This window comes from Bubalus kerabau, chromosome 4 (genome assembly GCF_029407905.1).
Source record: "Bubalus kerabau isolate K-KA32 ecotype Philippines breed swamp buffalo chromosome 4, PCC_UOA_SB_1v2, whole genome shotgun sequence".
Taxonomy (NCBI): domain Eukaryota; kingdom Metazoa; phylum Chordata; class Mammalia; order Artiodactyla; family Bovidae; genus Bubalus; species Bubalus kerabau.
In genome coordinates, this window is record NC_073627.1 from 74,064,764 (window position 1) to 74,089,537 (window position 24,774).

General features: G+C 50.6%; 1 long non-coding RNA gene across 1 annotated transcript; it reads right to left on the minus strand.

The window, feature by feature from the left end:
* Positions 1–5,910: 5,910 nt before the first annotated feature.
* On the minus strand, positions 5,911–18,952 carry LOC129651469 (uncharacterized). The gene is made up of 3 exons (XR_008714157.1): positions 18,828–18,952; positions 8,019–8,076; positions 5,911–6,224 (listed from the first exon to the last, which is right to left on the minus strand). It is a non-coding gene; the product is annotated as an uncharacterized LOC129651469 (long non-coding RNA).
* Between the last annotated feature and the right edge of the window lie 5,822 nt (positions 18,953–24,774).

Here is a 24,774-nt window from a genome sequence, read left to right on the forward strand (position 1 = left end):
ATTCTAGATTCACAGCAAAATAGAGAAGAAGGTAGAGAGATTTCCCATGTTCCCTTGCCACTCTGCATATGCATAGCCTCCCCCACCATCAACATCCCTGACCACAGCGGAGCCTTTGTTACAGCTGATGACCCTGATTTAACACCTCATCATCACCATGGTTTACATTAGGGTCAGGCTTAGTGTGGGGCTTCCCGGTGGCTCAGTTATGAAGGATCTGCCTGCAATGCAGGAGATGCAGGAAATGCAGTTTCAGTCCCTGGGTTGGGAAGATCCCCTGGAGGAGGAAATGGCAACTCACTCCAGTGTTCTTGACAGAAAATCCCATGGGCAGTGGAGCCTGGCAGGCTGCAGTCCACGGGGTCGCAAAGATTCGGACACGACTGAGCATTGTGCACCATGCAGGCACAGTCAGTGTGGCAAGTCCTGTGGGTTTGGACAAATGTCCAGTGACTTGTCTCCACCATGAGAAGACCGTAAAGTGATTTCCTTGCCCTAAATGTCCTTGGCTTCCCCTGCCCAACCCTCCCCCAACTTCTGGTGACCACTGATCTTTTTATTTTCTCCATAGTTCTGCCCAAATAGCAGATTTTTAAAAGATGGAAAACAGGAATATTAGGAAACCAGAAAAATAATCCAGACAAGCTTCTGGCTCTGTATATGTGCTTATCCTCTGCTTGGGACAGGCTTCTAGTGCTCGGAGCCCTAAGACAGGTCCCCACTGATCACCACGCCTGGTCTTGTGCCTTCATCAATGGCATGGGCCGGCACTTGGGTATACCTGGAAGCTCTTTCTACACCAGAACAGTTGGCAATTTTTAACTACACAGAAGCAATTAAAGTGTGTGTGTGTGTGTGTGTGTGTGTGTGTGTATTGATAAGTATGATGGACAGAAATCAGAGTAGAAACAAACAGCACTTTTGACCAGTTTGGGATTAAAATAGTTTATGCTTGCAAATTTCACAAATACACATGCTGTTTGAATGAGAGATTGCTAGGCCCTTGGCTAGCCAAGAAGAACCTTGAGTCTTAACCGTTGTTGGCTCCAGGGTAAACCACCCACCATATATAAGTGTCAGTCACTCAGTCGTGTCTGACTGTTTATGACCCCATGGACTATAGCCCGCCAGGCTCCTCTGTCCACGGAATTCTCCAGGCAAGAATACTGGAGTGGGTAGCCATTCCCTTCTTCAGGGGATTTTCCCTACCCAGGGATAGAACCCAGATCTCCTGCATTGCAGGCAGATTCTTTACTGTCTGAGCCATCACATATAGACCAAGGCCAAATCTCAAAACAAAGTCAACATTATCCACAAATGTGGCTAATATTTTGAGAATAACACTAAGGACATCTGGTTATTTCCTGTGTTCAGAGTGTCTTGAAAGTATTTTCTGACAGTGATTCTGATGTCTGCCTGTGTTTTACAGGAACCAGGCTCCTAACCTGTAAGCCCAATAGATAATTAAATGCTCTTTATTTACTATTTATAAGATCTAGCTGTATCCCATACTTTCAGACAATGTTAAATTTAATCTGCCGTGTTCATATTAGGTCCAATTTGTGCTATCCCAACCCTACCCTGTGCCCCACCCGCGGGAGATTGCCATGGTAGTGAATGCTGGGCAAACAAGAATAATAGAGGGAAGGCATCTCAGGGAAGCAATTCACTCTGCAGCACCATGGACTCGAGGTTCAAAGTCAGTGACATAGAACAAGAGGAAATGTAACACAATGGGTGCAGGTTGGTTTAAGAGCTTCTTAACAAGGAAGACGGCTGTGACAGGACTGAGTTGCCAAGTAGGACAGGGAGCTCTTTGTGAACTTACAACTTTCCCATCCATCAGGCTGGTCGAACACGGTCTGGAGGAGATGGGAGAAGCAGCTAGATGACCGCTCTTAAGAGCATCAGAATTCTCTCTCTCATCTCAGGCTCATGCTTGGATATTAGGTAAACAGCGCCCTCTACTGCTAAATGGCTTTCACGACAGCTCACAGGGCAATGGTTCCCTCCAGGCCTTTTCCAGGGACCCTTCCATGGGAGTGGGAAAAGGTGACAATGATCATTTGCTCCATAAGACAAGAGTCTTCAACCAAAATGGAAGTTTGGGTCTTAGATTCAGATTCAAGCCTCTGATAGCGTGGACTATGTGGCCCTTAGAAAACTATCAGTATCGAAATAGAAGACTGTTCACATTTGTTCAAGTACACAAACTCAATTTTTATTACCTCTTTGGACTTGGTGGTTTGGCTGGTGTCTGTAGCTCACCGGATCAGTTCTTTGCAAGCAGAAAGGAAGGCTTTGTCAATTCAGAACTTGTTCTAATAGTCAAGTGTTAAGCACTTCTCTTCTCCCAGGACCTCCAATTTTACTTAATTTAAGAGAAGTCCAGACCCTTGGCTCATCTCCCCCAGGAAACCTAAACTTTCTTCTGAAGATGTTTGGAGGTGACAGACACGTGTGTGCCGTGATTTGGGATGACCCAGTCGTTTGAGATGAAGCCCTTTGTCTACATTTTCTGGTGCCTGGGCTTTCTGGGTGGTGAGGCTGCCACTTCCTTCTCACCGGGGCTTTGAGAGGAATGGTCACTCTTCCCACTGCCCCTCACTGGGAGGCTGGGGGGCTGGGGGAGCAGGCCAGCCTCTCCTGAAGCTCTGCATTTAACCAGCAATCTGAGCCCAGGCGCTTTGCTTGTCTCATCTTCACTCTTCCTGTCTCCTGTAAAAGGAAGAAATGGATTAACTCAGTGTGGTCTACAGTATCTGCAGCTCCTTCCGGGACCCATCAACCCCACTTCCGTCTCCTTAAACTTCTGCTGAGATCACTTGCTCCTTCAAGCCGAGAAAGGGTCCCAGCCATGTTGGTCTAAGGGATCTACTGACTGGTCTAAGGGATCTACTAACAATACCCTGAGGAATCTACTGACTGGTCTCTCTGCAATCTGTGCTTGACCATCTGAATCCAGGGTCCACCTGCTCCTTCCCAAGATGAGGATGGACAATGTCAAGCAAAGCCCTTACGCTCTGTGGAAGAAGGACCACTGTGCACACACTCCGTTAACTGCCGAAGATGCCTTGATAAGCCATTTCCCTGGCTTCATTGGTGACATCAGGTATGATGCCTAAACGCATCTGTGTTTATATTTTCAAGGTTTAAAGATAACCAGGAGGCTCTACTGCCAAGGAACCCAGGGTTGTTCTCCATTGAGAATTACATCCCAAGGGGCTGCAAGCTCATAGGGTCCTTCCAACTTCAAGGTGGCATTTACCCCCTCCCTCCCCACCCAGGAACTTGGCTGAGGGATCCTGAGCCTTCCAGGAGCTCCCAGCCAAGCTCTAAACAGGTGATTCTCTGATATGCCAGGAGGCAGGTCTCCCTAGAGGTCTCAGACTCCATTTGATTTCTTCTCTAAACTCCTTGGCTGCTGAGGGTTGGAGAGGAGGCTTGAAAAAAATTGAAGATGAATCCATGATCCTTAACCAGCCTAGAGGGGTTTTTGAAAACTGGGCCTGGGAACCAGCTCAGAAGATAATAAATAATACTGACAGACAGAAACAGGGCCGAGTACTCCCTTTGATCTTCTACTTCCTCCATAGGGGTCTTGGCGCCTGGGTCAACGCTGACTTGAGCATTTGTTCTACTGTTTGTGCCCCGGTATGAAAACACAAACGCCAACTTCCTTCTGAACACAAGGCCCCAGGAGAACGGGAGGAAACTCTCTGGGGATGGGTCCTACTCGTCCCTTCTCCCCCACCTTCAGGAGGTTTACATCTGGGGAATCTGGGCACCCTAATCTATGCTGAGAACTTGGAAAGTGAAAAGCCAGGCTTAATATCCTGTGCCTGCATGCACGAGTGCGCACACACACACACACACACACACCCGTCTGACTGTAAATACAGGATTCAGCCCGCAACAAAAACAATAAGAGCTGGATTCAATGAGGTCCCCCTGGCGCATGCAGTGTTTAGGGTTTTGTTGGGACTCTATTGTGTAGACTGGAGTTTCTTAAACAGTAAGACAGCAAGCAGCTTCCTGTTATGGAAACAGCCCAACCCTGACATTCAGAAAGTCAATCTATACAGCAACTGGATAAACAACCAAGATAAGGATCAGCCATAATGGGCACAATAGCCCAAATGGGATTGCCCGGAGAAAAGAGGCTGGCGCCAACCCAAGCAGCGCCGGTGAATACAAGCCATCTCCCGCTCAACAATCCCCATTCACCGCGCCCGGGCTTGTGCACGCTGCCCTGTACACGGCGGCCAGGCGTGTGCACACACAGAACCAAGACTATTTATAGCTATTTATAGGAGGCTGTCTGGGAGCCGTGTGTCTGGCTCCCAGGATGACCCCTGATGGCCGGCCTGGGCACCGCGCCAGGACAAGTGACCCCTGTCTTTGCTGGCATGGAAACCAGTGTCCTCCTCCTGTCCCATCCCTCATTAGAGTGAGCTGGTCCAAGCCGGGGCTGGAATCCAGGTCTCAGCCTGCCCTTCTGAAAGTGGCCACCCTAACCATGTGCTCAGACTTCTCTGCTCTGTTTCATCTGAGAACAGACATTGCCTTAGGATTAAGGAAGAAGGGACTGCAAAACTGGCTATTTTATGAAGTATCTGAGCACTGGACTCAGCCCCTTGGCAATTGCCCAGCTGGGTGCAGTGACACCCATCCTCTGTCCCTACCCTGCTGAATTGCTCTATCGCCAAGAGGCCCCTTCCCATCAGCCTTTATTCATTAAGGGTCCAGCTAATGAACCTGCCCTGAGCATCATCAAACTAACACAGAGATGACCCACAGAGAATGATCTGAAGGTTGCCCAGCTGTTTGACCTGGGGGGCCCTGGAAGGCCTTACTGACCCCAGATCTTATTTCTTTATGTATTTAAATGGAGAATAGTTGCTTTACAGTGTTTGTTTCTGCTGTACAGCAATGTGAATCAGCTAAATATATACATGTATCCCCTCCCAGCTGAGCCTCCCTCCCTCCCCCTCATCCCACACCTCTAGATCATCACAAGGCACTGAGCTGAGCTCCCTCTGCTCTGCAGCAGCTTCCCACAAGCTAGCTGTTTTACGCATGGCAGAGTGCTACTCTCTCAATTTGTCCCACACTTCCCTTCCCCGTCACCAAGGCTGCTTGATCCCAGATCTCTCATCAATCTGCTAACCTTTCCAAAATAAAGAGTCTACCGCTTGACCCTTTGTTAAACAAAAAGTTGGGGTGCTTTGTGAGTGGGAGCACTGTATTAGATGAGGCCTTGTTGGTGTGGACATAGCCTGGGAGGGGGATCTGGGATCACCCCAGCACTAAATCTCATTGTTTGGGAGGAGAGAGCCAGTCAGACAGGCCTGGAGGTCAGGGGCAGTGCCAGGGCCCAGGTTGGACAAGCCAGTGTCAGGAGGGACAAGCCTGGGGTGACAATGACTCTTGGGATTATCTAGTGGGGCAGAGGAGCAGACCAAAATGAATCAACTGCTTTTCTCGCTGTAGCATTGAATTCTGAGCTCTAAGAGCAAAGGGGTTACATGTGGAGTTTTTGAAGGACAATGATCAGAGCTGGCAAGGATCTTAGAGATCATTCCAGGCCAAAAACAGGCTCAGAGAGAGGGTGTGATTTGCCCCAGGCCACAGGACAGGTGAATGGCAGGGCTGGAGGGAGAACCTCGGCTTTCCGAGCGTGTCCTGTTTCCCATAGCATCTCCCCGACTCCCAGAGAGACTGCCTTCTGCCTGCAAGTGGGGAGAGAGGCGGCAGGCTCCCTGGATGCTCCCCCCAGGAACAGGGCCTGAACTGGGACAGGAGAAGCCTGTGGCCCATTACCGTATTTCACCAGGGGCAGCCCCAGCTCCCTACACCCAAGGAGAGCAGAGGGACAACACCCAGGCAGACCGTGATGGCTTTGAGCAAGAGAGCGCTTTGAAATTTATTTTTCTAATTTTATTTATTTATTTACTTGTTCTTGGCTGCCCTGGGTCTTCATTGCTGCGCGGGCTTTCTCCGGTTGCAGGGAGCTGGGGCTTCTCTCGGTTGCGGCGTGCGAGGTTCTCGTTGCAGTGGCGTCTCTTGCTGTGGAGCACGGGCTCACACAGGCTCAGCAGTTAGCTGCTCCAAGGCATGTGGGATCGAACCCACATCTCCCGTGCTGGCAGGCGGATTCTTATCCACTGCACCACCAGGGAAGTCCCAAGAGAGACTTCAGGCCAAGAAGATCAACCTTAGAGCTCAAAGAACACAACACTCAGCTTTTATACAGCACTTGGCAGTGTTTGAAGCCCCAGATCCCATTCAACTGTAGACAATGTTCCTACACTCATGTCATTCCACTGTCCCATTTTACAGGTGAGAAAAACAAACGCTCTTGGGACTAGGTACCTCACCCAGGACCACGGACCCAGTGAGTCCTGTGGTCAGGGTGCCATCAGCTTCTGCGACTCCAAGCCTAGCCTGGCTCTACCAAATCTCACAGTAGCTGAGTCCACAAAGCCTCCCCTTAAACATCTGCATCGTATCCTATGACATCAGGGCTGGGTGTGTGTTGTTTGCCTGTATTCAACACAACCGGTCATTTCAAACTTAGATACCACCATCCAGTCACTGTGGGCTCGGGCTGAAAGCATGTTCCCATTTATCAAAGTCCTTGGGAGTAAAAGCAAATCTGTGCTGCCTCCAGTCTCAGAGGAGGTGAGTTTGGTCCACACGTTTTCATAGAGGAGGGGTCCGCTACCTTTAATCATATGGAATGATAAAGACCTGGCCTGAGCAAGAGGCCCGAGGGAAAGAAAGCTTCTCTGTCCACCCCTGCCCCCCCAAAAGAGGTTATTTTTTGGACCTCAGCTTCTGGCTCCTTGCTGACCACAGCCTGCCCTGTGACATGGAGGTTCTAGCCTAGAATGGAGGGTCACCATCCTAGACTTTCTTTTCCTTACAGGGCTCGGAGCTGGGGCAGCGCCTGAACCCCAGGCCTGAGCGGTCCTCCTGACTCTGCTGACCACACACTGTGGATCCCAGTTTTCTGTCTGGCTTGTGTTTGTTTACTTCTGTGGCTCAGTGGTAAAGGATCTGCCTGCAATGCAGGAGACGCAGATTCGATCCCTGGGTCGAATGGAGGAGGGCATGGCAACCCACTCTAGTATTCTTGCCTGAAAAATCCTATGGACAGAGGAGCCTGGTGGGCTACAGTCCACGGGGTCACAAAGAGTGGGACACGACTGAGCGACTGACTGAGCACTGGGTCTTATGTGTGGCAAGTTGGATCTAGTTCCCTAACCAGCGATGGAACCCGGGCCCCCTGCGTTGGAAGCATGGGGCCTACGCCACTGGACCACCAGGGAGGTCCCTGGCTTGCATTTTCTTCTGTGATGCTTGTGTCAGGTGTGTGAATCTAGTGCACCCTATAGAGGTGCCAGGCTGTGCTCAGGTGCTTTTCCTAACAGCCCTGGGAAGTCAGGCAATGCTGTGGCCATGTGGAGCAGCAGTCAACGCTCACGCCGTGTCACTTTGGCCCCTGATTCCACAGCTAGTCTGTCAAGGAATCGGAAGAGAAGCCAAGCTCTGGATTGCTGGAGCCCAGGCCTCGGGCTCTTTCTAGCACACAACGTAGCTGATCCCACGGTCTTAGGCCCAAACTGGTCTTGACCAAGGACGCCCTCCCAGATAGGCTCAGGTCCTGTGGGCAATTGAGAAGAGGGCAGTATGGCCATCCTCTGAGATCTGCCAGAGGCCCCAGACCCACTCAGCTTCCCAAAGAGTTGGAGGAGGACCAAGAGTTCCACATTTGTTTTAAGAAAATCTAAAGTCATCCAGTCCCAGGGATGTTTCAGAGCCCAGCAGATGTCTCCAGTGTGGACAATATTCAGCCCATTTACCATCTCTGAGTGATGCCATCATGGTGGACAGCACTTGACAGACCCGCATTCCTTGGGTGGGGAAAGAAAAATCATCTCTGATACTTACTAGTTATGAGAACTTTGATGCAGATATGACCCTTGTGCTTCTATAAGCCTCAATGTTCTTACCTGCAGAATAAATTCACCCTTCTGAGAAATATCATATGGCATCCCTTATATGCAGAACCTGAAAAGAAATGGTACAAATGAACTTATCTACAAAACAGAAAGAGACTCACAGCCTTAGAGAACGAAATTATGGTTGCGGGGACTGGGGGAAACATAGGGGGAAGGGATAGTTGGGGAGTTTGGGATGGACATGTACACACTGCTGTATTTAAAATGGATAACCAACAAGGACCTACTGTCTAGCACAGGAAACTCTGCTCAATGTCATGTGGCAGCCTGGATGGGAGGGGAGTACGGATGGGAGGGGAGTGTGGCTCAGCGGTTAAGAATCTGCCTGCAATGCAGGAGACACGGGTTCAATCCCTGGGTCAGGAAGAGCTCCTGTAGAAGGAAATGGCAGCCCACTCCAGTATTCTTGCCTGGAGAATCCCATGGACAGAGGAGCCTGGCGGGTTACAGTCCATGGGCTCACAGAGTTGGACATCACTCAGTGACTAAACAACAACGACAACAATATGTATGGTTGAATCATTTTGTTGTCCACCTGAAACCATACACTGTTAACTGGCTATACTCCAGTTTATTTTATACTCCAGTATAAAATAAAAAGTTAAAAAAATGTTTAAAAAATAATATACACTCTTGTTACATCATCATTGAAAGTAAAAGTGTTAGCCGCTTCAGTCGTGTCTGACTCTTTGCGACCCCATGGACCGTAGCCAGCTAGGCTCCTCTGTCTCTGGAATCAGATCATTGCTAGACTCCGCATAAGGCATATGGTACAAGAAGCCTGTAACTCTGTATTCCCTCTGATGCTGCTTATCCGTGTTATCAACAACATCACCATTGCCGTATCATTGTCGTTTTCATCGTCACCTGGGGGAACTGAAGATGAATCTTATCTTCATTCTGCGATGGGTGCATAACTCTAAGCACTGATAATAGCAGCCCTTAGGTGACTAATAAAGATACCAGACACCTGGGCTGTCCATAGTCCCAACTTGCTCTCCAAACACTGGCAGCCAGAGGGCTGCTCAGCTCCCAGGCGGTTTCTAGTCCATGTTGACTGCTTGGCTCGCCTCCTGTCTTACAGATGGAACCGGGAGGCTAGACGTGGGAGGACGAAGGGCTGCCAGCTGGAGGGTCCCCTCCCTGCTACAGCGCTGGTACCAGAGAGGGATGACCCTGTTGCCGGAACTTGGTTCACAGGTGCCCCATTGAAATGCAGAGATGGAGTTCTGGGCAAAGTAGAAAAGAGTGGCTTTTATTGCTTTGCCAGGCAAAGCGGGCTGCAGCGGGTTAATGCCTTCAAGACTGGAAGGGGCCGTGGAGTTTTATAGTGTTCAAGGAGTCGGGCGTGATCAGCTCATGGACAATTCTTGGATTGGTTGACATTAAAGTGAAGTTTCAGGCATCATCAACTCTCTGGTTTCAACCAGTCTAAGGTCCATGCTCCTGCGGTCAGCAGTTTTCATCTGAAGGGAGGTCTGCTTCCTGTAAAAACAGCTCAGGAATGTGTGTCAGACCTTTATCCATATCTTTCAGGGAACTGAGAGTTTGGTAATTCTGCTATGTGGCAGATTTATCGTCTAAATTGTTATCAGTTTCTCAGCTCAACAGCTCTGCTTTATCTCTATATCTTCACATCTCCCCATCATTAACTCTTGAGTCAGCATTTTACTTCAAAAGACAAGGACTCAGGATCTTTTACCGTGTCAAACCCAGTTAATATGTTCTAGTGCCCAAGGGGTCAGCTATCCACGGATTCCAGGCAGTATCCCCCAGAGCTGGACAGGCTTCCGGGAAGAGGTGAGGCTTCCTACTTGTGATGGGGGTGGGGAGTGACTGATTCCCTACTGAGGATCAGGGCCGTGGCTGGTCCATGACTCCTTATCCACCTGGATGGTGTGTGTTGCAAACCAGTGGTCCCCAGCCTTTTTGGCACCAGGGAGTAGTTTTGTGTTGGACGATCTTTCCATAGACTGGGACATGGGGAGGGGAGGAGGAGATGGTTTTGGGACGATTCAAGCACATTGCATTTCTATTATTATTACATCAGTTCCACCTCAGATCATCAGACATTAGATCCCAGAGACTGGGGACCTCTGTTATAAACCATCTACTGTGTTAAGAGCCAAGGCATTTCTGGTGCATTCTCTTTCATACCTCAAGAGAATAAATCCACCGCCCCCCTCACCTTACCCTGTTTCAGAATGACAAAGCCCCTCCATGCTTTGTCATAGGGATGTGGCAGCATCTCTCTGAATCTGCTCTACTAAGATGGTTAATAAAGGGCAGGCTTGCCATCTCGGCCAGCTTCCCAGGTGGCGCTAGTGGTAAAGAACCCACCTGCTGATGCTGGAGACACAAGAGATGCGGGTTCCATCCCTGGGTCAGGAAGATCCCTGAAGGAGGGCACAGCAACCCACTCCAGTAATCTTGCCTGGGAAATCCCATGGACAGAGGAGCCTGGGGTCACACAGAGTCAGACATTACTGAAGCAACTTATCATGCACGCATGCCGTCTCAGCAGCTTCATCAGCATCTGGTGCCTGGAGGCCTGCCCTAGATGGAGTCCCCCTTGGGCGGCGGGCAGGCGCGTGTTCTGTGGCCCATGTCTTGTTGGAATTTTCCTGTCCCCACAGTCCCCGCCTCACACCATACTGGCCTCACTCATCTATGCCCCGCTGGGTGGTGTGGGCCTCTGAGACTGCAGTCTCCTTTTCCCTTTCGTTAGAAGCATTCCCAGCTTACACTTGGACTTCAGATTACAGGAGGCAGCACCAGATGGGCGATGTGTTCCATCCAACTTTTTCGTTTGGGAGCCCAGGGGCAGGTTCGGGAGAGAGCTACAGGCTCGAGGTCACACGGCAAGTGGGTGGCCTGCGGGTGCTCGCCTCCGGCTGTTCCCAAGTGTCTGTGCCTGGTGCGGACGCATCTCCACCCCCCTCACTGATGGGTGTCCTTCTCAGCTTCTCACCCTCACCTTCCCTGCAGCTGGCACCTCCTGCCGCATGGGCCAAACCCCTCACTGTGTCTGTCACTCGTAGCTGGTGACCACCTGTCTCCATGTGCCCTCGGGTTTCCTCCCACAAGCTTCTCTTATCAGACTCACAGCACGGAGGTGCTGTACTCTGGTGACCCCACTCCTGTCTCCCACCCCAGCCCTCCCCATTACTCTAGAACCAACCCCACCTTTGGGGCGCTCGGGTTGGGTGAAAGCTCATCTGCCACCCAGTCCCAGGAGTCCAGGCCTGAGGGGCCCCTGTTGGATGCGTGAGGTCAGGAGAGTGAGCAGGGGCTGGGGTCGCGGGGAAGGTTTGGCACGGTGGCCACCCCCAGGCCTGAATGAATACAAGTCCCGGCGGAAGCACCTGGTGGTAGCGGAAATCCAGGACAACTTTTATTATGCCTGTTCACAGGTCCATTCAGGCTGCATTGGGGGCTTCCTATTTCCTCTGCTGGCACTTCACACTCATTCACAACAAGAAAAGCCATTGTGCTCCTGAGTTATGGGCCCTGCATCCCCAAGGGGCCAGCATTAAATGCACTGGCCCGGAGACTTATTTTTAAAATTGTACTCCCTGCTGAATTGCAGGTTCTTATTTTTTCCTCCTCCCACAAAGAAAACTTAGGGTAGTTTTCTCCCAACTGCCAAGGTGAAAAATAACTATGAGCTCCATCTCTGAGTCTTTCTGGAGAAGACTGTGTGACAGCCTGCTCTCTGGAAGGACCCAGGTGTGGATGCTAACCCGGCTCTGCCCGCACCTCAACGGGTTGGTTTTGGGTGGCGGGGGGCTCTCTACCCAACGCTTCAGCTCCCAGATGTCAAAGGAGGGCGTGGGCCACATAGAGGTATATATCACTTTGCTGTGCCTCACAGATATCACTTTTATTATTATTATTATTTATAAAGTGAGGGTTTGTGGGAACCCTGCGTCGAGCAAGTCTATCAGCACCATTTTTCCAGCAGCATTTGCTCCCTTGGTTCCTCTGTGTCACACGTTAGTAATTCTCACAATTCTTCATACCTTTTCACTCAGATGATGGTTAGTCGTATTTTTCTTAGCAAGAAAGTGTTTTTAAATTAAGGTACGATACTGGTTTTTTAAATTTAATGTTATTGCACACCTAATATCATACAATATAGTATAGTATAAACATAATTTATATGCAGTACGAAACCAAAAAAAAAAAAAAATGTGTGTGACTGGCTTTATTGTGATATCTGCTTTACTTCTGTGGCCTGGAACCGAACCCGCAGTGTCTCTGAGGTCTGCCTGAATTTAGGGTCTCTTTTGGTTCCCAAGTTCTGAATCAAACAGCACACGGTCAAATCTTTCTCAAACGTGGCCCTGGAGGGGAGTCTTTGTTTCAAGGGGGGTAAAACCAGCCCAGTTCATCCCCAGGCGAGAGGCGACCACAGCCCCTGGTGTTCCACAGACGCCCTTGGGCAGCGCCCCCTGATAATCAGAGACCCTCAGAGAAGGGGTGACCACGAGCTCAGGCTTCATTTCTGAGTCATATCCATAATAAAGAGGTGTCAGCTTTGCTAGCCTCTAACGAAGTGGGGGTTCCACCCCGCCAGAGGGGGTCAGTGCCAGGGCTGACACCTGGACCTACTGAGACGTCTGTCCTTGTCTCTAAATTCTTGTCCCTGAAAGGAAAATCCTAGATAGAGCCTGGAACCTTCCGCCTGGCTACGACTCTGTGGATTATTAATAATCCTCACGATTGTTCCTCAAAAGTTGGCTGGCTGTACGGCTCGTAAAACTCAGAAGCAAGCACCTGTCTTCAACACAGCCACCCCAACAGAACAGATACCTGTTTGCTTGGCTGCGTTTAGTGCCTGCATGCTCAGTCGCTCAGTCATGTCTGACTCTTTGCGACCCCATGGACTGTAGCCCACCAGGCTTCTCTGTCCATGGGATTTCCCAGGCAGGAATACTGGAGTGGGTTGCCATGCCTTCCTCCATTGCTTTTAATATTAGCTGTTAAGGAAACGAACATTCAGACCTCAGGACTATTGTAATAGTGTTCAGGCTGTTGCGATAGGGAGACAGACGGGGCTAAACCCTGAATCCTACAAGAATACGTGGGAGTTTCTACCCGAGGAGCAGTTGGCAGCGAGGGGTCAGTGGATGGAGATCTCTAAGAGGCAGTATCAAGGGTAGAGGGATTCTTACTAAAAGGATCCGAGAGCGTGATTGTCCCTGAAGGCAGGCCTGGGTGGCTGGTTATCAACTGGGAGATCTCAGGGAATGAGGAATTTAATCCGATGTCAAGAGTGATTAGATGTCAAGTGTGCAAATGGACTTAGCCAGACTCTCGCTAAAACTAGACCCTGAAAGAACAGACAGAAGGCCAGGGTTGAGGCCGGGTGGAACAGACGGCTTGGAGGGGTCTGAGTCTTTGTCACAGGCCTGCCTCAGGCATGGGAAGTGGGTTTGCCAGGGACATCCTGGCTTTCTTTCCTGGGTCTTGGTGACCCGTCTCCCTGCCTACGGGCAAGTTCTCAAGTGGTTCCTAGTAGGAGGGGCTCTGCTCAGCTGGGAACAGGGTCTAGACCCTGACTCAGCAGCCTTCTGATTCTGAGTCTAGGATGGAGTTGTGCTTTGGGAATGACAGGCTTGACATGGAGCAGCCTGTGAGCATTTGGCCTTTCTTGTTCTTCAACATTTTCTCAGTTGCTTATTGCTGGAGGAGTGGAGTGGGCAGGAGTTGTCAAATTTGGGAGGACCTGGGTGGGTGCGGGGCTTCTTCTCTACCATAGGCTGGGGCTCAGGAAGTAGGTAATGAATGTATGAAGTCAAGGGAAAGAATGTGTGAGGGATGGACACGGCGGGACAGAGAGGTGAGAAGTGGGGTCGGGCAGGGTGCATTCCTGGCCTCTGAGCCGCTATCTGCAGACCCCCGAGGAGGTGAAGCTCTGGACCCCTGGCTGCCCTAGGTTCTGAGAAGGGTCTAGGCAACTCTGCCTCTGCCTTTTTAGGTCTGATCTGGGATTTTGCTAGTTTGGGGGCTGCTGGAAGTGGAAACGATGCATTGGTTATTCAACTTCATCTTAATCCCAGACTTTGGAGCTTTGGCTAAGAGGCAGCCTTGGGGTAGGACAGCTGAACAAAGAGTTTTCTAGAGACAGACAGAGTGTGGGTGGAGACAGGCACTCCGGAGTCTAAGCTCCCCCACCCTGCTCTTTGTGACCCCTGGCGGAGGTCGGGGTGGGGGGCTGCCCCACCTACTCTAACTGAGCTTCAGGTTTAGCTCCTTTATCTAATTCTGCGCCTGCAAGGTTCCCCCACAGGCGCAGAGAGCCCCATTCTACATTTCAGGAGACTGGGAGTCAGAGACTTTGCCCACAGTTCCACGTTGCCTAGTGGCTGAGCCAGGAGCCCAGCGCTGGTCCCTCTGGCTCCCATGGCCACGGCCAGTGCTCGTGGCCAGGCTGCAGAAGGCTTGCACTCCACAGTCTTCGCCCCCACCCCCGAGGAGAACCACATGGAGGAACTCACGGGAGTGTGTCCTTGCACTCCACAGTCTCTCTCACTGCCCCCCGCCCCCCGCCCCAGAAAACCACACGGAGGAACTCATGGGAGTGTGTCTTTGGGCTCCAGAGTAACATGACGGGTGTAAGGGCTTCTCAGAACCCCTCACATTGACCCTGGGCAGAAGATGCCCCCTCTCTCAAATCCTTTTGGTCCCCGTCACTCTAAAGAAGAGCAAACAGACCCACAAGGAGCCAGAAAGAAGCCTCTGCAGAAGAGGTGGGCTGTGGAGAGAAGTGGGTGCTCCTACCTGCTCCAAGGGAAAACCAGGTGCTTATTAGGTGCTTGCTGGGGCGCTCAGGTGCAAAGATCCCTGTGGCCTGAATTGCAGCCTCCACACTCCGGCTGGGCCCAAATCTTCCCTCACCTCCTCTGAGATACTTGGTCACTTGCAGTGCATGAAGACACACAAACATGCACGCATGGATGCACGCAAGCATACACACACACAGAGGCACAAACACGCATTGATACACACACATGCACACCCGGGCAAGGGAGTTTTGGGGGAGATGCCGGCTCCCCATCAGGGATCTTGGATTCCTAGGAAGGCTTTTGCTTACCTCACCTTTTGTGACCTCGGTGGGTCAGGATTAGCAGCCTTTCTGGGCATCCATAATCCCTCAGTGTCCCAACCTCATACACCTCTCCCCATCCCCAGCTGGGCCACTTCTTTCAAAGCACTGCGCATCTCCCCAGAGTGGACCCCACTGCCTTTCCGTTCACTTCCGTCACTGTCACAGATATCATTACCTTGCATGCAGACCTGACTGAGACCCTCACAAAAAAGCCATGGATGGCCATGGTGGGCTTCAGGCTGCCCAAGATGCCAACAGGTTATACACTGACGAGACGGCTGAGGTGGGGCACATGCCTCTCCAGACATTAGCCCCCACCCCAGTCTTCAGGTTCAGATCTCTCTATCCTTCCTTTCTATTTTTTATTCTATTTCTTTATCTGCTTGACTATTCATAGAATCAGTGAGCTCTTCAAGATGATCTTAGAGACAGACTACTCCCCACTGTTTTGGGCTGAATTGTGGCCCCCTCCCACCAATTCATAGGCACGCGTGCTCAGTCACTCAGTCATGTCCAACTCTTTGAGACCCCACAAACTGTAGCCCACCAGGCTCCTATGGCCATGGGATTCTCCAGGCTAGACCACTGGAGTGGGTTGCCATTCCCTTCTGCAGGGGATCGTCCTGCCCCTGGGATCGAACCCAGGTCTCCTGCCTTGCAGGTGGATTCTTTACTGTCTGAGCTGTCACTTACAGGGCATAAACCTAAATGGCGGAAGCTCTGGGATATGATACCTCTGTGGGGGCGAATAAGACACCGCAAAGGGTCTGTGGTGGCTGCAGAGGCAGGAAACCCTCAGAGCACTTAGGACCCTCAGGACAGTGTCCCTGGGGGCAAGTGTGCTGTTTCAGAGTTAGACAGGGCCTCGTGTAGGCAAGGGGACTGGTGGTGGGGAGGCAGGTGGGAGGTGGCACGTTAGGACAGGGAAGTAATTCCAAGGGTGGGAACAAGCTGGCTGGGTGCTCGGGCAGCATGTGATATCCTGAGCTGGAGCCAGGGATCAAGTAGAGAAGGTGTGAGGTGTGAGGGACCAGATCGGGGAAGAAATGGGTCTAACTACCCAGGGTGTCACAAAGGAAGATCATTCAGAGCAAGAGGGTGAAGCCCAAAGTCCTCCAAGCTTTGGTCTCAGTGAGGAAGGAGCTCTAAGCTCCCATGGGACCACCTTCTGGCTGAAAGCTTCACCCCGTCAGGGGCAGCCAGCCTTGGCTTCGGCTCCCAGAGTCCAGAGCCTGGGTTCCTGTCCTGGCTTTGCTCTGGGCTCCCCGTGCGGCTCTGAGTTGGACGCCTGGTCTTGGTGGTAACTGGGCACCTTCTGGTGGCCCCACTCTCATGCCAGGCTCTGCTTCGAGACATGGGTTCATGGCCTTCCTAGGAAGCCACCTGGGAAAGTGGGTTCCCAGGTGGGAACCCCACTGCCAACACAGAGAACATCATCTGTTTTGGATGTGGACCATTTTTAAAGTCTTTATTGAACTTGTTACAATATTGCTTCTGTTTTATGTTTTGGTTTTTTGTCCTTGAGGTGTGTGGGGTCTTAGCTCTCTGACCAGGAATTGAACCCACACCCCCTGGAATGGAAGGCAAAGGCTTAACCCTTGACTGCCAGGAATGTCCCAATGGGGAGCATCCTTGATTGACATGAAATAGGCCTCCAGTTCTAGGCAGGCTTCCCCGGTGGCTCAGTGGTAAAGAATCCACCTGCCAATGCAGGAAATGCAGGTTTTATCCCTGGGTCAAGAAGATCCCCTGGAGGAGGAAATGGCAGCTCACTTCAGTATTCTTGTCTGGAGAATCCCATGGACAGAGGAGCTTGGGGGGCTACAGTCCATGGGGTCACAGAAAAGACTGAGCGACTAACCCTTTCCTTTCCATCCAGCGTTCTTGCCTGGGAAACCCCTTGGACCGAGGTGCCAAGGACCCTGGGCCTTGGCAGGCTACAGTCCTTGGTTCGCAAGAGTCGGACATGATTGAGCGACTAAACAACGACAGCTGGTGAGGTGTCAGCCCTTTTCGGGATGGCCCCGCTCCGCACCTCTCCATCCTCTCGCTCTTCAGCAGTTCCGACACGCCGGCATCTAGCTCTGTGATCCCAAAGTGCTTTGCGCCCAAGCCCTTCCTGGGACCCTGGGTTTCTGCCCCCCAGCAGGTATGGGGAGGGGACCGGGGGGAGACGGAGTCGGAGTTGGGAGAGGGACTCAGCCTGCCTCGCAGGCCTGTCATTAGAAAGCCCTGTCCTCCGCTGCTTGAAGGGTTAACAGAGTCTGCGAGGCCTGCGAGGCCAGGGTAGGAAGCGAGGTCCAGGAAAGGGGAAGGATGTCTTGCCTTTTTATCCGGGTTACAATGCTGAAAGGGAGCCAGTTGGGGGAGGGGCTGGAGACCGACAAAACAACCACCCCCAAATAAAATTATGAATGGGCCCACGCACAACAATGCGGGAGGCTGCGGGGGGCGGGGCCCGAGGGCCTGTTGACTAGTAGCAAGGTCAGGGCCCCGCCGCCCGTAAACAAGGGCTCACAATGCCCGTCTTTCCTCCGAGAGCCGGCTCCTCTCCTGGCCTGGTCCCCTGGGTCCGCGGCCTGCCCTGTCCCTCGTCCTCGCCCGAGTCTGTCACTGAAAGGCCAGCACTGCTTCCTCAGGGAAAAGCCCGGTCTTTTGTGAGCATTCACTTCCTCCTCCTGTGGGAACCACTTGTGGGCCTATTACAGCTGCTCTGAGGCGTCTTTCCAGGAGCCGAGGTGGGGAGGAGAGGGGGGCCGCTGGTGCAGGGCAGGGGGCTGCAACCTGTCCGGGCTGGGATTGTCATCACAGGCCTGGGCAGAGAACAATGGGGGAGCCCAGCTCCCCCACCCCCAGGGCTAGGTGCTGGGGCAGCTTCCTCTTCCCACAAGCCTGCTCTTTTGTATGTGTGTGTATTGGGGGGTCAGGGGAATTCTTTTGTTTGCTTTGGTTTCCCTTTTTTTTTTTGGTTTGCCCTTTGGATAGCCCCTGGCTGGGGGTGGGGGCTGGTGTAGAGGGACAGTGTTGGGGAGCTTCCTAGAGGAGAGGGAGTGAGCGTGGGAATAGGGTGGCCATGGGGTTTGTGGGGAGGGTCTGTACGGGGATGTTGGGGGCCTTTGGGAGACGACGAGCATGAGATGCTGGGATGGGGTCATCTGTCCTGGGTGTGTTGACCTTGGGACAATGCAGCTGAGCCCCCGGGGAAGGGCCGCACACAGAACAGGTGTCTGGCAGCTCGCTGGAGGAGGGGCAGAGGAGGCCACCTCTACCCGGACCCTGTGCTGCGCTCGGCCCAGTCGCGCCCCACTCTCTGCGATCCCACGGACCGTAGCCCACCAGGTTCCTCTGTTCATGGAATTCTCCAGGCAAGAATACTGGAGTGGATTGCCATGCCCTCTTCCAGGGGATCTTTCTGACCCAGGGATCGAACCTGTGTCTCTTATGTTTCCTGCACTGGCAGGCGGATTTTTTTACCACAAGCGCCACCTGGGAAGTCCTCTCATATTGGCCTCTGCCTCTGCTATTTGGGGGATGTTCACAAGTGATACACGGAGAAAGGTCTTTCAAGGTCCCGAAAGCCTAGGGAAGCCTGGGTCTTCCCAGGTCGAGCAGTAGCCTCCACTGCAGGGCTCTCCAGACCTTTCCTGTGTTGTATATTCCCAAGATAGGGAGTTTCTCAAACCCACCTGAATACAGTGCATTCTGTGGGATCCTTGGAACCCTCTTTGGGAAACACTGTCTGATGCTGACAACAGAATCTGTTGGACGAGGAAAGGCTGGCTCTGGACCCCGGGAGAGGACAGCTCATGCCAAGATCAAGCAGCCACGTGATGGGTGAAGGACAAGGAAAAGACGGAAGAGGGGTCCGATGGGAAATTTTTGTAGGATTGGGGACAAGTAACCTTAAAGAAACAGGAGGACGATATCTGCTTTAGAGGAAAAGACAACTTCTTCCTCTTGAGGTCTGGGGGACTTGGGGACAAGTGTTAGACTGAGAGCCCAGTTTAGAGTGACGGTCCAGGCAGGAGACCCAGGAAAGGAATGCAAATGTCACATCTGCTGGAGACAAAGACGCTGCTGTGAGAAGGGTGGGTCTGGGGTCGCCACAGAGGAGATCCCAGCTGAGGGAGCTTCCAGACTCATAGCCCAGGTGGCCTGAGGCCTGAGCCACCCTCTGAACCAGCATCCTCCCCTCCTGGGGTCTCCCCCTGGTAGTGACAGTAAAACCATGGACAACTGCCACCTAGGAGCAGAGGAAAATGCCGCCCGAGGATGGGTCTAGGTACTGCCTCATGAATTTCATGTGGCTGAGCATCCACTGCGTGGATGTGAGTTTCTGCTCTATTCCAGCCGATGACGTCAGCACATTTGGGACCATCAGGGCTCACACCTACAGCCCCAGGCCTCCATTCCAGGAGGCTTCCCTGAAGCCTTCGGAATCTCAGGAATCCCCCCAAAATGCCGCAGAGGCAGCAATTCTGGAGTCCACTCAGGAAGGACCTCATGTCCTTGTTGTCTCCCTAAAGCCCTCCCAGGGGTGAATATGTGCTCCTAAGACTGAGGTCTGGGCTCTCTTTTCTCTTTGAAAATTGCCCAGTTACAGAGGAATGATCAAAATCTATCTCCACTGGGGGATGCAGGGGACTTGCAGGAACTTCAGGTGTTTAGTTCTCTGGGCTCCAGTTTGGGTTCTTTGCCTGTATGCTGGGAGCTGTTGCTTGTGATTAACCACTAGGAGATGAGGTTCTTCTCCTTTGTTTTACCACCAGCAAAAGGAGTGAAATTCCACCCAGGGAGGGGGACCCACCTCTTTCCCTGCCTGGCTGGACCCCAGAGAAGCACCTCTTACTCCAAGTCCCCTTCACTTCACCTTAGCCTACACAGCGTCATTCATGCATTCATGAATTCATTCATCCATTCTCGTCTTTGTTCATCCACGTTTCTAACGCATGCCCACCAGGGGCAGGTGCTGGAGAAAGGATAGTAGTTCTAAAGGAGACACTCTGCAAGTTCACAGGTAGTTAAAACCTGGGCTCTGGGAGCACCCTAGAGGTGTGTATAGTTATGAGGGCCTGGAGCACATCACCCAACTACTCCTTGGGGATGACTGCAAAGGTTTTGCAAAGGAAGTGACATCTCAGAGGACACTAAAAAAAACATGAACAGCAGCAAAAAAAAACTGTGATTCCCAGCACAGACAAGGCACTTAGCACTCACTATGATTCAATAACAAAATGAGTGAGTGAGTGAATGAATGAGTGCATTTTTAAGTCACTGGTGTTTCTGCCTCACAGAGTTATCCCCTTGTGAGGAAAGCAGACAAGTGAGAGGGAGCTTCGGAAGAAGACCCGTGTGAAGGATTGCTTCCTGTGCCTTTTGAGCCTCAGCTATGAAGCATGACCTTTACTGCTTGTTGAGCAGAGGCTGCTTTTAAAGGATATCCCTCCACTGTCCTCCCAGAAGGAAGGGGAGACTGGATGGTGCTCCGAGCCCACCACTTTAAGGACCTTCTGCATGTGCTCTGAAATAAGAAGACAGTAGGGCTTTCCTGGTGGCTCAACGGTAAAGAATCTGCCTGCCAATGCAGGAGACATGAGTCCGATCCCTGGATCCCTGGGCTGGGAAGATCTCACATTGTGCAGAGCAACTAAGCCCATGGACCACAGAGCCGGTGCTCTAAGAACCCGGGATCTGCAACTACTGAACCCACGTGCCAAAACCACGGAAGCCTGCACACCAGAGACCCCGCGTTCCTCAACGAGAGAAGCTACTGCAACGAGAAGCCCAGCGCTGCGACAAGAGAGCAGCCTCTGTTTGCTTCAACTAGAGAAAAAACCCCACAGTACAACACAGACCACAAAGCAACAAAGACCAAGCACAGCCAAAAATAAATACATAAAACTTTTTAAAAAGGAAGAAAACAGTAAGGGAAAGTGGCAATGGTGGGGATTTTCAAAGCAGCCCTGGAGGGAAGATGGTCCCTTTTGGCTGATGGCAGTGGGGGGCTGGAGTGGGGTGACGAGTCTCAGTGGAAATAGTTTATTGATTGAGAGTCATCTGAATGTGACAGAAGACAGGATAACTGAGCATGGCTCATCCCCCAAACATACAGTTGTGCATATGCACCCATACACACATATAAACACTTGAACACACACATATTACACCCTTTGGGAAACACACCACGTGGAAGACACAGGTTTTGAATAGAAAGTCGCTTCTTCAGAAGAGGCTGTGTGTGCATGCACGCTCAGTCGCTCAGTCGTGTTCGACTCTTTGTGACCCCATGGACTGTAGCCCTCCAGGGATCTGTCTTGGAAGTTCCAGCAAAAGTCCCAGGACTAGAATCTTTGATACTTAAGGCAGGGTAGACAGCTGCCACCAGGTGGCGCCAAACAAGAGCTTGTGCTGGGAGAGACAATACACCACCAGGGACCCAAGACTCATTCATTCTTCTGCTTTGCAACACCCCACAACTGTGCATTTTAGGGCCTTGGATTTCTCAGCTCCCCCTACCCCATTAAGGGCCTCATGGCAGGGTTTTACTGTAGTGATACTCTACAGGATAATGGTGCTCTTTGTGTATCTAAATTGGTCTTGTAAGTTTTGAAGTGCTTCCTTTGCCTTACTCAGTCATGTCTGACTCTTTGTGACCCCTTGGACTATACAGTCCATGGAATTCTCCAGGCCAGAACACTGGAGTGGGTAGCATTTCCCTTCTCCAGGGCATCTTCCAAACCCAGGGATCGAACCCAGGTCTCTTGCATTGCAGGCAGATTCTTTACCAGCTGAGCCACAAGGGAAGCCCAAGAATACTGGAGTGGGTAGCCTATCCCTTCTCCAGTGGATCTTCCCAACCCAGGAATCTCCTGCATTGCAGGCAGATTCTTTACCAACTGAGCTATTTGGGAAGCCCATAAGGAGCAGTGGCTGCACTTTGCTGGAGCAGCCGTGAAGAGATACCCCACGTCCAAGGTAACAGAAACCCAAGTAAGACAGTAGGTGCTAAGAGAGGGCATCAGAGGGCAGACAGACTGAAACCACAGTCACAGGAAACTAGCCAATCCGATCACGTGGACCACAGCCTCGTCTAACTCAGTGAGACTAAGCCATGCCGTGTGGGGCCACCCAAGACGGACGGGTCATGGTGGAGAGTTCTGACAGAATGTGGTCCACTGGAGAAGGGAATGGCAAACCACTTCAATATTCTTTCCTTGAGAACCCCATGAACAGCATGAAAAGGCAAAAAGATAGGACACTGAAAGATGAACTCCCCAGGTCAGTAGGTGCCCAATATGCTACTGGAGAAGAGTGGAGAAATAACTCCAGAAAGAATGAAGGGATGGAGCCAAAGCAAAAACAATACCCAGTTGTGGATGTGACTTGTGATAGAAGCAAGGTCTGATGCTATAAAGAGCAATATTGTATAGGAACCTGGAATGTCAGATCCATGAATCAAGGCAAATTGGAAGTGGTCAAACAGCAGATGGCAAGAGTGAATGTCGACATTCTAGGAATCAGTGAACTAAAATGGACTGGAATGGGTGAATTTAACTCAGATGACCATTAAATCTACTACTGCAGGCAGGAATCCCTTAGAAGAAATGGAGTAGCCATCATAGTCAACAAAAGAGTCCAAAATACAGTACTTGGATGCAATCTTCGAAATGACAGAATGATCTCTGTTCATTTCCAAGGCAAACCATTCAATATCACAGTAATCCAAGTCTATGCCCCAACGAGTAATGCTGAAGAAGCTGAAGTTGAACAGTTCTATGAAGACTTACAAGACCTTTTAGAACTAACACCCCCAAAAGATGTCCTTTTCATTATAGGGGACTGGAATGCAAAAGTAGGAAGTCAAGGAACACCTGGAGTAACAGGCAAATTTAGCCTTGGAGTACAGAATTAAGCAGGGCAAAGCTAATAGAGTTTTGCCAAGAGAACACACTGGTCATAGCAAACACCCTCTTCCAACAACACAAGAGAAGACTCTACACATGGACATCACCAATGGCCAATACTGAAATCAGATTGATTATATTATTTGCAGCCAAAGATGGAGAAGCTCTATATAGTCAGCAAAAACAAGACCGGGAGCTGACTGTGGCTCAGATCATGAACTCCTTATTGCCAAATTCAGACTTAAATTGAATAAAGTAGGGAAAACCACTAGACCATTCTAGTAAGACCTAAATCAAATCCCTTATGATTATACAATGGAAGTGAGAAATAGATTTAAGGGATTAGATCTGATAGACAGAGTGCCTGATGAACTGTGGATGGAGGTTCGTGACATTGTACAGGAGACAGGGATCAAGACCATCTGCAAGAAAAAGAAATGCAAAAAAGCAAAATGGCTGTTTGAGAAGGCCTTACAAATAGCTGTGAAAAGAAGAGAAGTGAAAAGCAAAGGAGAAAAGGAAAGATATACCCATTTGAATGCAGAGTTCCAAAGAATAGCAAGGAGAGATAAGAAAGTCTTCCTCAGTGATTGGTGCAAAGAAATAGAGGAAAACAACAGAATGGGAAAGACTAGAGATCTCTTCAAGAAAATTAGAGATACCAAGGGAACACTTCATGCAAAATGGGCACAATTAAGGACAGAAATGGTATGGCCCTAACAGAAGCAGAAGATATTAAGAAGAGATGGCAAGAATATACAGAAGAACTGTACAAAAAAGATCTTCATGACCCAGATAATCACGATGGTGTGATCACTCACCTAGAGTCAGACATCCTAGAATGTGAAGTCAAGTGGGCCTTAGGAAGCATCACTACAAACAAAGCTGGTGGAGGTGATGGAATTCCAGTTGAGCTATTTCAAATCCTAAAAGATGATGCTGTGAAAGTGCTGCACTCAATATGCCAGCAAATTTGGAAAACTCACCAGTGGCCACAGGACTGGAAAAGGTCAGTTTTCATTCCAATCCCAAAGAAAGGCAATGCCAAAGAATGCTCAAACTACCGCACAATTGCACTCATCTCACATGCTAGTAAAGTAATGCTCAAAATTCTCCAAGCCAGGCTTCAGCAGTAAGTGAACTGTGAACTTCCAGATGTTCAAGCTGGATTTAGAAAAGGCAGAGGAACCAGAGATCAAATTGCCAACATCTGCTGGATCATGGAAAAAACAAGAGAGTTCCAGAAAAACATCTATTTCTGCTTTATTGACTATGCCAAAGCCTTTGACCTTGGATCACAACAAACTGTAGAAAATTCTTAAAGAGATGGGAATACCAGACCACCTGACCTGCCTCTTGAGAAACCTGTATGCAGATCAGGAAGCAACAGTTAGAACTGGACATGGAACAACAGACTGGTTCCAAATAGGACAAGGAGTATGTCAAGGCTGTATATTGTCACCCTGCCTATTTAACTTATATGCAGAGTACATCATGAGAAATGCTGGGCTGGAGGAAGCACAAGCTGAAATCAAGATTGCCGGGAGAAATATCAATAACCTCAGATATGTAGATGACACCACCCTTATGGCAGAAAGTGAAGAAGAACTAAAGAGCCTCTTGAAAGTGAAAGAGGAGAGTGAAAAAGTTGGCTTAAAGCTCAACAGTCAGAAAACTAAGATCATGGCATCCGGTCCCATCACATTGTGGGAAGTAGATGGGGAAACAG